The sequence below is a fragment of the Protopterus annectens genome, chromosome 2.part2 (assembly GCF_019279795.1).
Source record: "Protopterus annectens isolate FY-2018-M chromosome 2.part2, PAN1.0, whole genome shotgun sequence".
Classification (NCBI taxonomy): domain Eukaryota; kingdom Metazoa; phylum Chordata; order Ceratodontiformes; family Protopteridae; genus Protopterus; species Protopterus annectens.
In genome coordinates, this window is record NC_056730.1 from 836,640,737 (window position 1) to 836,656,755 (window position 16,019).

A 16,019-nucleotide genomic window follows, 5' to 3' on the forward strand; every position below is an offset into this window, starting at 1 on the left:
CAATGTCACAGCTACAATCATGCCTGTTAATTTCATGCATGAGTAAAGAATGGCATGTAATTCTGCACAGCCTCCAGGCTTCACATATCCAGTGGTAAATATTTACTTTAAAACATAGTGTCTGGTACTTGTCCTTCCTTCATTGTACTACTCTCTTTCTCCAGATTTTCTCACCTCTCTTCGAGGCACCAGCAATATGAAGGGAAATGTATATCACTGACCTGCATTCCAAGAAATTAATGTCTTTTTTAAAAAAAATAGTGCTGACAAGCCTTTCAAATTGCATGACGCTTGCTGGGAAAATATCATCCCCCACATCAATACCAACATATTTATATATAATCAACTTAATACACAGTTTTGCATGCTTGTAATAAAATAAAAAATAAAAAGCGTTACCGCAATTTCGATATCGCATTACCGGCAGTGGACTGTAACGAAGTAAGAGCACAGTGACAAACATCTTACACTTTTTTAGGAGGAATGAAAATAAGTAAATAAGTTTGGAAGTCCGATTTATGCGCCAAGTCTTATTGAAAATTATGAAAACAAAGCTAAAGCTTGGCTCTTTCAGGCACCTAAAAAAAAAAAAAAGACTGTAATATCTGGATATGCAGTCGTAGGCGGGAATGTTCGTAACATAAGGAAAGTGGGTGTTACTTTGTCCGGTTTTAATTCAGAGTTTTTAACACTTGGATTGACCCCTTTAAGTTTGAAATGTCACTCTGACTCAAATGATAGGAACGCAAATCCAAAAGGCAGTTGACACTGGGAGTTAAAACAAGACTGGAACTGAGCAGGCACAGGATATTTAAAAGAAAAATGACACTGTGGTTGGGAATGTGAGTGACGTGCTAAGTGGGCATTGTTTTGGTTATCTGTAATTCGGACCCGAATTTTAAACACTGGGATTGTCCCTTTAACAGAATAAGGAAGGCTTTTACCATGAAAGAAACAAAAGAAAATAACTTTTGAGATCTAAGAAGAAACAGTTTGATTGGATACAGCTAGTCCTAAGGACCTATGATAAAAGGAAACAAAGAGCTGATCAGATTTCCTGACAGTCTTAGTCTTATCCAAATAAATCTGAGTTGTCATGCACATCCAATATGTGCAGCACCTTCTCACTGGCAGATTGCAGAGAAGGAAAAAAAAAGTGGGCAAATGAATAGACTGATTAAAGGACAACTCATTCACCACGTTGAGCATACAAGGATTAGTACACAAGGACACCCTGTCTTTATGAAAAAACAAAAAAGAACAAGCCATAAGGACCTGAAGCTCAGACACCTGCCTGGCAGAAGTAAGGGCCAATGACTGTAGCCTTCCAAGAGTAGTGCTGCAAGGAAGCGGAAGCTGCAGGGTCAAAAGGAGCTAAAATCAATTTTTCCAAAACAAAATTAAAATCCCAGGAAGGAGGAAGAGGCTTCCTGGGAGTCCTAATATGAACAACGCCTTTAAGGAATTGTTTAGCTTCAAATCTAGAAGGTAAAGATAGTTATAAAGCCAGACAAGCAGAGATAGCTAATAAGTGGGCCTTAACAGAAGAATAAGCCAACCCGGAATTGAGCAATTCACACAGATAAGAGACAACCAAAGCAACATCCACAGAATGTGAATCCAGGTTACAAGAAAGACACCAAACAGAAAACTTCTTCCATTTAGTAGGATTTCCTAGTATTGGGTTTCCTGGCCTCCTGCAGGACCCTAAGCACGTCCTCAGAAAAAAAAGGTGTCTATGTGGAATCAAAATCCTATCAGCCACAGTGTCAAGTGAAGAGTGGACAGGTCGGGATGAATGAGAGATCCCTTATCTTGTGTAAGTAAGTCCATCCTGTGAGGTAATTTGTGAGGATTTGGCTAAATGCAGAAGACAGAACCAATGCTGTCTCTGCCAAAAGGGAGTCACCAACAAGATTTTGGGAGCATCCTGTTGAATTCTGAATAGGACTTTTCGAATGAGGGGAAGGGGAGGGAATGTATAAAGAAACATCCCCTTCCAAGAAAAGGATAGGGCCATCCACCTTCCAACCCAGAGGACCTAGAGGAAGTTGTCTGCTCACAGAGGAGGCAAAAAGATACATTTCAGGAGTACCCCACTGCTGGACAATGTCCAGAAACGGATTCACTTTATAATCTTGAAATACTGAAATATCGAATTTCAGTATTTCGAGACTATAATGCCGAACTTCTGAAATAGCAAAACCCCATAACCACGAATCCAGAAATGTCGAATTCACGGTTGTGGTGGTGCACTATGTGATGTGAGATGTACTGTGTGCCTGATTTACGGTTTGGCATGTGCATATGGTTGGAGATTCAGTAAGTGAATTTTTTTTAAGGGTTTTGGGTAGGGATTTGAGTGTATGTGAGTGTGTTCGGAAGTTGTAAGTGTGGGTTAGGGTAGGTAGGTAAGAGTATGAGTACGTAACTGTTAAAAGTGGTGGTGTCTGTACATTTGTGATGTGTGTGCGTGAGGGGACTGTAGAGTGTGTAGTGATGAGTTTACTGTCTTTGTTTGGTGAGACCTCGGTGTTAATATATATAAGTAGCGGGGTGTGGGGGGTGCAGCCCCCAACATAGAGGTGCAGGTGGGCTTGCCCCTGCTTAGATGTAGGGTAGGTTTATTTATTTGTACTGTTGTGTTTGTGTATGTTTGTTGTAATGTGGGGAGGTCGGTGTCTGTCTTGTGTGATGTATGGTGCGTTTATGTTCGCTGTTTGACTTGCGCAGTTTTGGGGTTTCGGTGTTTTGGTTTTTCAGCTTTATAGTCTCAAGATATTGAAATTCAATATTTGTGAATCCCCAGAAACAACATCCCTGTGAAGCACCCATTCGTGGCATTGAGCTAAGGACCTGCTCAGAGTGTCTGCCACAATGTCTGACCTGAGGGAATGCACACTGCCTGAAGAGTCACTTGATACTGGATAGCAAGATCCCACACTAGAAGTGCCAACTGGCAAAGATGAGATCTTGTCCCCCCCTTATTTGTTTATATACTACATCACTGTGTTATTGTCTGTAAATACACTGAGAGGTCCTTAGCAGAAAAAAAATAAAATAAAAAGCCTGAAGCACCAGCAGAAGAGCTCATCTCTGACACTGATGTGCTCTTTCTGTTGAAGCGGTGACCATGACCCCTGCACTTTTAGGGAGCCAAAAGCTGTTTCCCATCCCACATTTGAAGTGCCTGTGAACAGCTCCTGAGAGGGAAGACAGGAATGAAAAGGGAGCCCTGGATTTAAAGACAACTGCTGTATCCACCAGTGAAGTTCCTTCTTGAGACAAGGTAGAAGAGGAACTACAAATTCTAGGGGATGTGTATGTTGAAGCCAAACTGACTTGAGAAACCACTGAAACTTTCTCATTTGAAGTTTACCAGAGGGAACATAGGGATGGATGGTGGATGCCATGAATGCCAGAGCTCTTAGAAATTCTCTGGCTGCTATACAGGCCAGAGGTAAAAGAGTTTGAAAGAAGAAAATGAGTGTTAATGCCTTGGGAGGAGGCAGGGCTGTCAACATAGGCACAGTCTGTACCCTGCACCCCAGAAAAATATGGTCTTAAGAAGGAGTCAGAAAAAACATTCTGAAGTTTATTGTGAACCCCAGGTGTTGCAAAAGAGAAATGGCAAAGTGAAGATTTTGCAACAGGATCTCTGGAGAGGATGTCTGAGACAGAAGTCATCCAATTAAGGAAATATTGCAGGATTCATGGCATCCAGGAAAGCAACCACAGGAGTGAGTCATTTGGTGAATATCCTTGGGGCAGTAGAAAGGCCAAAGGACAAAAGCAGAGAACTGAAAATGCCAGGAAGCAACAGATAAATGTAAAAACTTCCTGAAAGGAGGATAGATCAGGATATGGAGATAAGCATCATTGAGATCCAGAGACACCATATAACTCTGAGGAAGCAAGAGAGGGAACAAAGTCGGAAGGGGCAACATTGGAAAGGAGTGTTGTTCCTGAGGGAGCGTAGGAATACCCACAAAAGGGAGAAAGGATTTCCAAACCATGAAATACCCCTGGTGAATAATGGACAGGACCCAGGAATCCTTTGTAATTTGTAGCCAAACAGGAAGAGAGAGAGAGAGATGAAGAAAAAGACGAAGTGGCTCAGAAGAATAAGATATACAGCACCTGGTTTATCTGGAAAAGGAGACTTCTGAGGCACTGAAGTCTGAGTAGCCTTAGCAGGAGGAGCCTGCTTGCCACCCTTTTCACACTTATGAAGAGGGCAAGATTGCCCGCAAACAAAGGCTGGCTTATTGGAGTAGCCTCTCTGAAATTTAGGCACAAGAGGAAACAAACATGTTTAAGCTCCTGTAAAGCCTTGCCCTTATCCTGAAAGGACTTAAACATAGCAGCAGCAGCTTCACCAAATAAGTGTGTATTGTCAAGAGAGTATCCATCAACTTAGCCTTAATATCACCAGGCAAAGGTTGAAGCTGAAGCCAAGAATAACTCCTCATCACTGACCCAAAAACAGCAGCCCTAGAAGATGTATCTACTGAATCATAGCTACACTTGGTGGAACGACGAGCCAGTGGGTGAAGTCCCTAACAGGGAAAAGGCAGAACTTTTAGCCTCAGAATCCAGAAGATCAGAAATAACCTGATGGGCCTGGATAGGAGAGCCAAAAACACCTGGACATATGGGCCTGATAATAAGCAACCCTAAAAGCCAAGTTAGCAGAGGTATAACCTTCTTGCCTAGCCTTTCCATGGTCCTGCTATCTCCATCAGAATGCATTAACTTGGAAGAAGGAAGCAATTGAGAGGGCTTGTCAGAAGCTACCAAGCAGGACACTTGTAAAAAAATTTACAGTCCTCAGGCACCCTATAGAATCCATCAGGTTTCTTGGGAGCTGGGGGGGGTGAGTCTGGAGCCTTAGAAGCACTGGAAAATGCATCCAACAAGGCAGCCAAAAAAGAAGGAACAGCAGAAGGTTTAGGAGGATCCACCTGCAGCAACTCATAATATCTTTAATGTACCTCAGAAACCTCTGCACAATCCCATTTAAAGAACTCCATCATCCTTGAGATTGTGTCCCCAAAAGAAATCTCTTCAAAAGGAGCATCACGACTGGCAGATTCCTCTTCCTCTGATCCATAGTCCAACAAAGAGGGAATCTGAGAAGATTAAGCAGGGGATTCCTCATCCAACTCCAGCTCTTCCTCAGAGGAATCCTGTTCCCTGGGTGTTTTTAGGGGAGTAGAGGACCAAGGGAGGCTGGAACAGAAACTCCCTGAGGAGGTTTCAATGCCATCAAAGCATTAAACAAGTCCTGAGTGTAGGACTTCCATTCACTTTGCAGGTCCTTAGGAGTAAGATGTTTAGTCTTTTGCTTTTTCTTCAATGGGATATGCGCTTTAGAAAATTTGGAAGCCTCTGACCCAGGACGGCATTCAATAATGGCAGTAGGGACTTTTTCTCTGACTAACATTTTGAGGAATACCCTTAAGTCCCTTTGAGATAATCAGTCGTGGTTCTCCCTGAATGTCCAAAACAGACATCTGCAAAACCTCCTCGGATGTGCTTAAAGTTGGATCCCAGCCAGCCTCCAACCCAGGCCTGACAAATGGAAAAGGATGCATGGTCATGCGAAGCGCCAAGGACAAATAGATGCTGTTCATGGCAGTCTTTAAGGGGAATCTGTCTCCCACACTGGCATTTACCCTTCTTGAATGACATGAAACCCCACAAGTAACAATAAAAGATAAGTAAAAAAGAACTCCAATGGAGCACTTATATGCAACGGCTTGGTGAACCAGCAACAAAATGGGTGTTCAGACTGAGGATCAAATGATGGAATTTGTACTTGCAGCAAAGAAGTTCTGAGGATGTTATGTCCGGAAGTCAATGCACTATGCAAAGGAAGGAGCATATATGTGATACATGGCATACCTTAAAGCAACCTAAATGCTTTGGTATACTGGCTTTATGTCAGGACGCCCTCGGCAGGGGATCCCTAACGTAATGAATACTGCAACAGTGAAATGGAAGGACATAATATCTTCCTAGTTACCTCTTTCTTCCCCATCACAACTACAAAATTTGCCATCTACCTGAGGAAACATTTTTTGGAGTCTAGAGTACCAATGTAATCATTTCCAAGCAAAGATACTGAATCTTCAAGACATTGTTGCATAGTTGGAAGATATACACATCTCCCATTGGAAAAGCAATTCACAAAGAAACAATCTCTTTTCCCAGTCCTTTCTAACCTCATCTGATTGATTTTATAGTTATCATGCAATATTTTATATGCTCTACTAATTAATCCTTTAACAGCAGCTTCTGTTGTAGATACTACTAAAAATTCTACCAGTCCTGGTCTTTCACTTAGGATCTCCTGTTTCTTTCTCTTTGCCCATACTCTGATATCAGTCTTTGACAGGGAAGGCAATCTCTATCCTGCAGTCAAAATAAATTATTGGCCTCTTCACATTCTATTACCTTTCCTTTTCTAATTATGTGTTCCCAATACCTTGCCTCTTTTACCAGTTTTCAACAATAAATTCTAGCCCCCTCTTGCCTATTGTCTGCATCCCTAATTGCAGTTATCTCTATTGGCAGAATCTCCTTCCTCAATTCCTGTGTTGGCTTAGTTCTTACAATACTTTGATACTTTATGAATATAATATTCTGCATGGTTATTGTTATTTTCCTTGAGGATCTTCATCCAAAATCCCAGTCTCTACTTGTTTCTTGAGCATTTTCCCATTTCATCATCCCTTTTCAAGTTAAAGTATAGGTTTCTGTTTGTGCTATATATAGGAGCCTTAACTGTGTATATCTCTGAAATAGCCCTTCAAATCGGGTAATCCCATACCACCTTGTTCAACTGGAAAAATCAGCTTATCCCATTTGAGTCTTGCAGTCTTCCCCTCCCAGATAAAATCCTTCAGCTCTTTATTAATTGCTATCCACAACTTCCCTGGTTGATAAAAATATGCCTGACCTGTATATAAAACTAAAGGGACTAAAAACATTTTAATTGCTTGTATCTTGCTATGCATATCCATATAACAGAGCTTCCAATTTCTCAGTTTTTGTATTCTTCTGTTTAGTCTCTTCCCACGTATCCTTAACTGCCACACAACAGAATCCTTTTTTCTCCATACTCCCAAGTACTTCACTTCCCCATAAGTATGGATATTGCTGACCCAATTCGTGTGGGGGTACATAACTTACGGCTAATTCCCTTTGTTTTAGCTTTATTAATTTCAGATCCCAAAAAGCCTCAAAATGTTCCACAACACTGAAATGTCCTTTTCTGGTTTTAATCAAGTACAAAATAATACCATATGCAAATAGAGCCTACTTTTCTCGACTACCATACCAATTATATCCTTGAATTTCTGATTCCTTTATTTTCTTTGCCAATGGTTCTTAATATAGTGCAAACAACAAAGTGGAGGGATGACACCCCTGCCTGGTTCCTCAGCTCAAAACAGAAATTATCAGAGAGGAACCCACCCACTTTAATTTTCACCTCCAACCCCTCATATATCCCCCTAATCAACCTTATAATTTTATCAGGGAATGCAAATGCTTCCATTACCCTGCTTAAACTCCCAGTTTACTCTGTCAAATGCTTTCACTGCATCAAGACCCACCAACAACAGTGGTATTTCTTACATTCAGCTTCCCCCTGGATCATCAATGTTCTTTTAAAGTTGTCAGATGTTTGCCTCCCCTTCCACAAAACCACACTGATCCATGTCTATCAATTTTGCATCACCTTTGCCATTCTTTTAGCCACTATAGACAAACACTGCATAATAATGGTTCAGGATTGAAATGGGTCCTGTATGAAGCTAGATCTGATGGGTCTTTACCCTCTTTAGGTATTACAGCCACCACTTTCTTCTAGGATGTTGGTGCTTCTACTCTTACAACACTGTTAAACAAAATCTTCCGGATCTTTAGCATATTCTTCCCTCCTAGGTTCCAAACTTCCACAGGAATACCATCTACTCTTGAGACTTTTCTGTTGCTTGGTTATACATCAGCATTTTTATCTCATCTCTTCCTGTCATAACTATTAGTAATTGAGCCGCATCTACCTCTAACCATGGTATATTTAATTATTCCATAAACATTTCCATTTCTTAATCTCAACATTTCCCCGCTTTATACAGACTTTCATAACATTTATGAAATATTTCTAGCATCGCTACAGGATCTCTTGTTATAGGGCTCCTGAGCTTGAGACACCCTTTCTACTTTCTGTTGCCTGAGTCGTACTCTAAAAGATTTTGTGCTCTGGCATTATCATCAAAAAACAGCTGCTTAACAGCAATTTTTATAAACTCATGCATATTACTGAAGTAATCCTTTATTTTCTGCTTAGCATTCTGCAATTGTGCCTCTTCTTGTTCTGTGAAAATCCCCCTATTCTGCAATACTTTTTAACATTTGCACTACCCATTTATTAAATTCCTCTATTCAACATATAGATGGGAAAGCACCAGTGTCATTTTTATATCACTGCCCTGCATTTTTATTTTAGTTATTATTGGGCCATGATCTGAAATAGTTGCTGGATGCATATCAAAACTTTAAATTAAATGCACATGTTACTGTGAAATTTAAGTTTTGTCTAGCCTACAAAGTTTTTGTACCATGGGGAATATTATGCAAATTCACTCCTACTACTGAATTTACATCTTCCATGTCAAATATTCTCATAAATTTCTTCAACAATCTGCCAGCTTTTGTTATATTTCTCCCTTCTGGGCCCCGCCAGATACATCATCCCTGCTGCAAATCAAATTCCAGTAAGTAATATTCCCTGCTGAAAACTGATTTCACTTAGAATTTTCTCAAGGTCCATTATAGCAGTTTTAGGTAGAATATAAATATATGCCAGTGTAATCCTCCTACCTCGCCAGTAGCCCTTTAGTACTATGTATTTACCATTATGTTTTTTATCCTCATTCATCACTACTGGAGCTCTTCTTGCAATTTTATACAAGTACTCCTTTTTCCTTTGTCCAAGATAACCAGATGAATAACTGTTCTGAAAACCTTTATCAAATTTGCATGTTCTATGGAGAAAAGTTCATTTCTTTCCAAATGTGTCACATGTAGCACAGCTATTTACAAACTACATTTTTAAATAGCTCACTATTCTTTTTTGTATATATATGGGACACCATTAACATTTAAAGATGGCACCAAAAGGGACATTATGTTGAAAAGTTATTATTCCCATCTTTTATTTGCAAAAGTTTTTTTGTTAATATCTAGTTCCAGCTTTTGTATTACATGAACACATTAATGTTTGGCACATTGGCCTTTTATACAGTTCCCTTGTCATATCCATTTGAGCCTACATCACATCTCACAAAACTTTGTTTTATTGAAATTTCTCATACAAAAAAGTACACCCCCAATACAAGCCAAAAACCTACCAATATTAACACACAACTATGTACATCAAAAATATTAAATTTTACTCTCCTAATATGAACAATTGTCCCAAACTGACAGCCGCAATCACAGACTTGGGTTAACCTAAAAGGAAGCTTATCCATGCTAAGATGCACAGTACAGCATTTGCTTCAACTAAGTGCTGTCTGGTTTTGTCTTATCTTTTATCACTCTCCCATAATGAGAACACACATGAATGCTTTCAGAAAACATCATCTCCTAGCCATTGAAGGAAAGCCATTAAAAGAAAGAAGTATTCTGTTTTTACTGCTCTTTATCAAATTGTCACCATGGAGGCATGGGAAACAGATACAGAGTTGCTTCTACAAATATCTATTTGCTAGAGCAGAGCTTTATTATGTTCAATGTTCTTTTTTTATTTGCTTTCTCTTTAAAATGTGTTACTGGATTCAGACAAGCACCTTAATCCAATCATTCCCCTATGCACAAATGAGAAAAAGCAAATTTTTCTTTTATCATACCCTTTTGAACAGACTTTTTTTCTTATTTTTTTATCGCAGTGCCTACATTTCTTAAAACTGAACAAGGAGAAATAGAAAAAGAGAAAAGGTGGGCACCTATTTACTTTAGTATTTCCATTACACTTATAAATAACTGAGAAAATGTTACAGCATGCAGATACTATGCAAATATTACAGTTAAGAACAAAAGTTTGTTTTACTTACAGTTAACTTTTTATTTCCTCCTCCCTTCTCCTAAGTGTTCCTGCAAACATTAATGACAGAGCATATGCTTCAGAGTCACCTAAAAGTTTAACAAAGTTGAAAAAGTCCAATATTTCCAGGTTTTCTTATTCGGTCATGATTCACAAACATAATTAATGCTTTATAATCCCATATTTGTCAATTTCCAAGTTGCTGGTTTTATTGCTGTTTGTTTCCATCTCCCAGATCCCGTCTCTGCTTCTTTTCCAATGTACTCTTGGTTTTTCTAGTCAACTTTTGTGCTTTTCTCTCTCTCTTAAGCATTCTCCATTGAAACACTGGAAAATGTTTTACTGGCACTGTCTCTCTGTGGTCTTTACTACCAGAGGAGCAAGCAGCAAAATCTCTCGTTTCACAGCTCACTTTTTGTTGGACACACTTTTGTAAACGCGAAAAAAAATGGAGTAACAGTACCCTTAGCATGTCCTGCATCAAAAATAATTTTGTCTCCCAGGAAAGAATATTCTGAAGATAGCTGGATACAGCAGTTTGAATCTCACACCTGCTTCTCGACATTCTCTGATTAGTGGAATAAATTTACTCCCTGTACACAAGGCAGAAGAGGAGTAATAATTTTCCACAAACACTCTACTCTCTCCCACTTTTAGTTATTTGTCCTTCTGCATTGGTTTTGTTAGAATCAACTCCTTCTGCTGGTAAGATTGCATCTATACTATTTAAGGGCTAAGTTGCTTTCCCATGGTCAGGTTTGGAGCATACATAAAGTGCCCTTTCAATTAACAACTCCTGCTGTGGAATACTAATCCAGTTGCTTATTTGTGCTTTCATAAAATTAATACAGTCTGTTCCTTCCAGCTTCCCTGGTACATCAGAAAATCTCAAGTTTTCCCCCGAGTGTTCTGTCCTCTAATTCTATTATTTTTTTTAAAACATCTCTCCAGAGTTCAATGACTCTCTCTTCTGAGTTTCTGTTTTCACACTGGGAGAGCTATTACTCAATGTGCAGTCATCTTGGAAGTCTATGCCATTTTACCTTTATCCCTTGCTTTGGTAACATTTTCAAAAAAGTTCATCAGATTGAGTAAGCATGACCTACCTTTCCTGAATTTGAACTAAGATTGGTCTAGTGGTTGGAGGTTTTCTATACCCTTATTAATTCCATAAGTCTTCCCATGGCTTTGCACAGAAGGATAGTTCGAACTGCCTGGATCTGTAAAAGTTCCTCCTTTGTGCAGGGAATGACTATTGCTGTTCTCCATTCACTTGTTACAAAACCAGTGTGAAGGTTGAGGTTCAATAGTGTTGCTAGAAGCATGGCTAAATCACACTTTATGCTATTCGGGCTGCATCCAGGGATACTGTCAGGACCTAATGATGCAATAATTTTGCTTCTGATAGTGTTTTTAAGGATCGAGTGTTGTGTGATAGCTAGAGGAATATTGGGTTCAAGTTACTACTTATGAGACAGATGGATGGGGAAGAAGGGTAAAGTTTAAATGTTATGAGCCAGTAGGGTGATTTTCAGCTTCAGTGAAGGTAACATCATTCTCAATGAGTTCAGGGTACTGCTGTAACTGTGCTCATGAGATTACTAACAAATCTAGAATAAAGGCTTTGTGATTATCTTTAGTCCTGATCTCTGTTTTCACCCCCGACTTGGCTTTGGTATATTTAATTAAGCACCCGAATTGTTAACTTAATAATGAGCTCTATCATTCTGAATATACTTACTTTTGGCTATTATTCTTTTTTTATTATATAGTTTGTTGATATTATAGTTTCAAAAAGCTGGGTTGTTTCTGGGGTTTACCTGCACTTGTTGCCGCAGGGAACAGGTGCATCTAAGCAGCTGCTTACATTCTGATACAAGCAGTGCTACTGGATTTGAAGCTTGCCAATGTATCATGTAGTAGTAGACAGGTTGTCTTTGAGGCAGTTCTAAAGGAACCAAGGGCAGAGGGGGCATCTGGTTTCAATTTTATTTTAAAATTTACTGTTTTATGGTCAACCCAAACAATGGACAAGGATACATAAAGAATGGTACAAGATGCCCCATATTACTAAAGAAAAGGTCTATTATGTTGCACCTCTAAGTGTACTCATTGTTCTAGGACATTTGTATTAAAGTCCGGAAATATTTGTGCTTGTGCACTAGTGGTTGTGTAGGTTTCCCGGTCTATAGTTGGGTACTTTAAATTACCTAGGAAAATGGTCCTATCCTTCACTCTATCAGTTTTACTGGCTTGTTCATGCCCATGAAAGTGATATCTTGAGAGGCCATTTGTTCCTCCTAGGGGCAAGAGCGTAGAATTGTCACTGTCATCCACTGACAATGAGAATTTCTCTTTATACAGCACAGTAGCATGATACAAGGGCAGTATTAAGAGTGGGTTATAGCACCTCAAAATGCCCTGCTGCCTTTGAAGTGGGTACCGCAGTGCAGCCTCTGATCTCCACTGAAGATACTACCACAGAAAGTGCACCCTTGAATTTGCTCCATACCCTCCCTTCTCTCCTCCCAACAGTAAGGCAAACAGGCATTGCCTCATCCTTTTTTTCTTTCATCTCTTACAACTTCCTAGAGTGCCCAAGCTGCTAGTTGAAGTTGGGTTCTCTGGGTTGTACACCACCACCACCACCACATAAACCAACAAAATAAAAACACTCTGTATTCCTTATGGTTCCCTACAGTTCATTCTATATATCCGCTCAATTAAATCCACAAAATGCATGTATTCTCAAAGGTCCATTCACAAGTGAAGATTAAAAACACACTGTAATGAGCAAAAAAGTCAAACTCCTGCTTAGGTTGGCCTTGGTTAGTACTTGGATGGGAGACCACCTGGGAACACCAAGTGCTGGGGGAACTGATGTCATTGCAGAAGGTGGTCATATGATTGTTCTTTGCTATAAAACTTCCTGTGAAGTATGTAATAGTATCTGATGAAGTTTCAAATTGCAGAGATCTAGCACTTATTGATATATATATATATATATATATATATATATATATATATATATATATATATATATGTATATGTATATGTATGTCTATATATATATATATATATATATATATATATATATATATATATATATATATGAATGTCTATATATATATATATATATATATATATATATATGAATGTCTATACATATATATATATATATATATATATATATATATATATATATATATATATATGTATGTGTATATATATATATATATATATATATATATATATATATATATATATATATATATATATATATATATATATATATGTATATATATATATGTATGTATATGTATGTATATATATGTATATATATGTATATATATATATATGTATGTATATGTATATATATATATATATATATATATATATATATATATATATATATATATATATATATATATATATATATATATATATGTATATATATATATATATATATATATATATATATATGTATATATATATGTATATATATATATATGTATATATGTATATATATATATATGTATATATATATATATATATATATATATATATATAAATTTGCATTTAATAGAATGACATTCACGTATAGTAGTAATATACATGGTGTATGTGACATTATTAAGAAAAATTGGCATATACTTTTATCTGATGATAAAATAAAAGAAATAGTAGGGATAGAACCCAAATTTGGATTTAGAAGAAATAAAAATCTGAAAGACATTTAACACAAGAAAAGAGTAACCACAAGAAAAGTTCCATTTGTCAAGTAGGTACAAAACCATGTGGGCTATGCAAAACATGTCACTGTATTAATAAAGAGATTGTTTTAAGCATCCAGTAACAGGGAAATTATTTCATTTTAAAGCAAAAGCCAATTGTAGAACAAAGAATATAATTTATTTAGCTGAGTGTCAGCAATGCAAAAGCATTTACGTGGGAAAAACAAATATGTATAAAGTTAGAATTCTGCAACATCTTTCATGCATAAGAACTAGAAATATGCACAATGCACTTTATAAACATATAGAAGTAAATAATGACCATCAGTTTAGATTTAGAGCTATTGCAAATGTATTTCCTAGTATAAGAAAGGGTAGCCTAGTAGATGCCACTGAGAGAGAAGAAGCAAAGTGGATAATTGAGCTTTTAGCCCATAGGACACCAGGACTAAATGAATTTGTTCCTATGAAACGCACCCTCAAAGATATAATTTTTGATTGGTTGGAAACTGTTTTGAATTAGGTATTTAAATGTGACTAAGATTGTTTTTATTTCATCTGAAGAAGGGCAGAGCCCGAAAGCGCTTATCTGTGTTAAAAACTGCTTGTTGAATTTTGCCTTGTCATATTAAATTAGTGTTTTATCGAAGGATTGTGGTGGTCGAAATTGGTTTGTTCGCTAACAATCTAGGTACAGCAGGTTATTAATGATAATTATACAGATGTAAAAGATTAAAGCAAATAATTTCAAAATAGTACAGCAAACATTAGAAATAATACAGACATGATGAAACATACTGATGATACAGACTAACAGAAGGAATAGTACAAAGTAATACTGAAAGTCATTGCATATTAGGAAGCATAGACTTAAAGGCCCAGTCTAGTACATTCTTTGCAAATACCATAGGAATAATAATGTGTGTGCTGGGGAAAATAATAAAGAAGTTTGCTGGAATAAATAGAAGGAGAATGAAAATAGCCAGAGTTAGTTATGTAGGGTGGGAGCAAGAGCATTCCCACCGTGATGCTAGATATGAGTAGAGATCTTTTGAAAGTAAAATGGTTAGAGGTGGTGCGAATGGACGGTGGTAGGGAGTTGCAGAGGCGAGCTAGGCCATAGGATAGAAGGTTTTTGCCTGGGGGATGAGTAGGTTTGTACACTTCTAATAGATTTTGATTATTTGACCTTAATACTCTATCAGGTAGGTGCATTTTAAAGGCAGAAGAAAGGGAGGGACAGAGGGAGGGGTTGAGAATGAGCTTATGGGCAAGAGTTAGTTGAGTGTAAGTGAGATGATTGGGTAGTTCTAGCCAGTTTAGTTTTTGGAGAGAGGAGCAGTGGTGGGTGGAGGACTTATGGCTGGTAGCGAATTTGGCGATTTTCTTATAGCAAGAGGAAAGTTGCTTTTTTAAAGAGGACTGAAGATTAGTTAGGAGTGGGGCTCCATAGAGAAGGGAGGGGATAAGTAAGGAAGTAGAGAGAGTGATTTTAGTGGCAGGTGTAATGTAGTGATTTTGTCGGTAAAGCATACCTAGTTTTTGATGTTTTTTTTTGATATTTAGTTGTAGGTAGGAGTTGAATTTGAGCTGGCTGTCAGTTTGAACCCCAAGTAACTTGGTCTCTGACACCAGTTCTAGAGGTGAACAATTTTGACTAGTAATTGAGAATGTGTTTATATCGAAAGGAGTGACTTTAGAGGGGGTGAATATCATTAATTTGTTTTGGAGGCACTGAGTGCAAGATGATTTCTTATCATCCATTGCTCTGTTGTAGAAAAGGCATCTTGTGATAGTTTTAGGAGTGTGGGGATAGATGTGGCAGAACAGATAATAGTTGAATCATCTGCATATTGGATGATGTTTGAGAATGGGATAGATTTGTGGAAATCATTTATAAATATACTGAAGAGAAGGGGACCCAGTATGGAGCCTTGGGAACTCGGTGAGAATTACTAAGAAATGAGGAGGTGGCCTTTTTCCATTTTACTGCTTGATTTCTATTGGAGGGAGATAGGTTAAGTTCGGAGAGTTTAGTTAAAAGCAGGCTGTGTGAGATAGTGTCAAAGAAACAACTAGGCCAGAGTCACGGGCTTTATTTACAGTTTCAAGGAAGGAGAGGAGGGCTGTCATAGTGCTATGATTTGGGCTTTTTTTTCAAATAGTGT

General features: G+C 37.9%; 1 protein-coding gene across 2 annotated transcripts in view; it reads left to right on the forward strand.

The window, feature by feature from the left end:
• POLR3G (RNA polymerase III subunit G) overlaps positions 1 to 16,019 on the forward strand; it is a 567,212-nt gene that overhangs the window by 195,036 nt on the left and 356,157 nt on the right. The window lies entirely within an intron of this gene.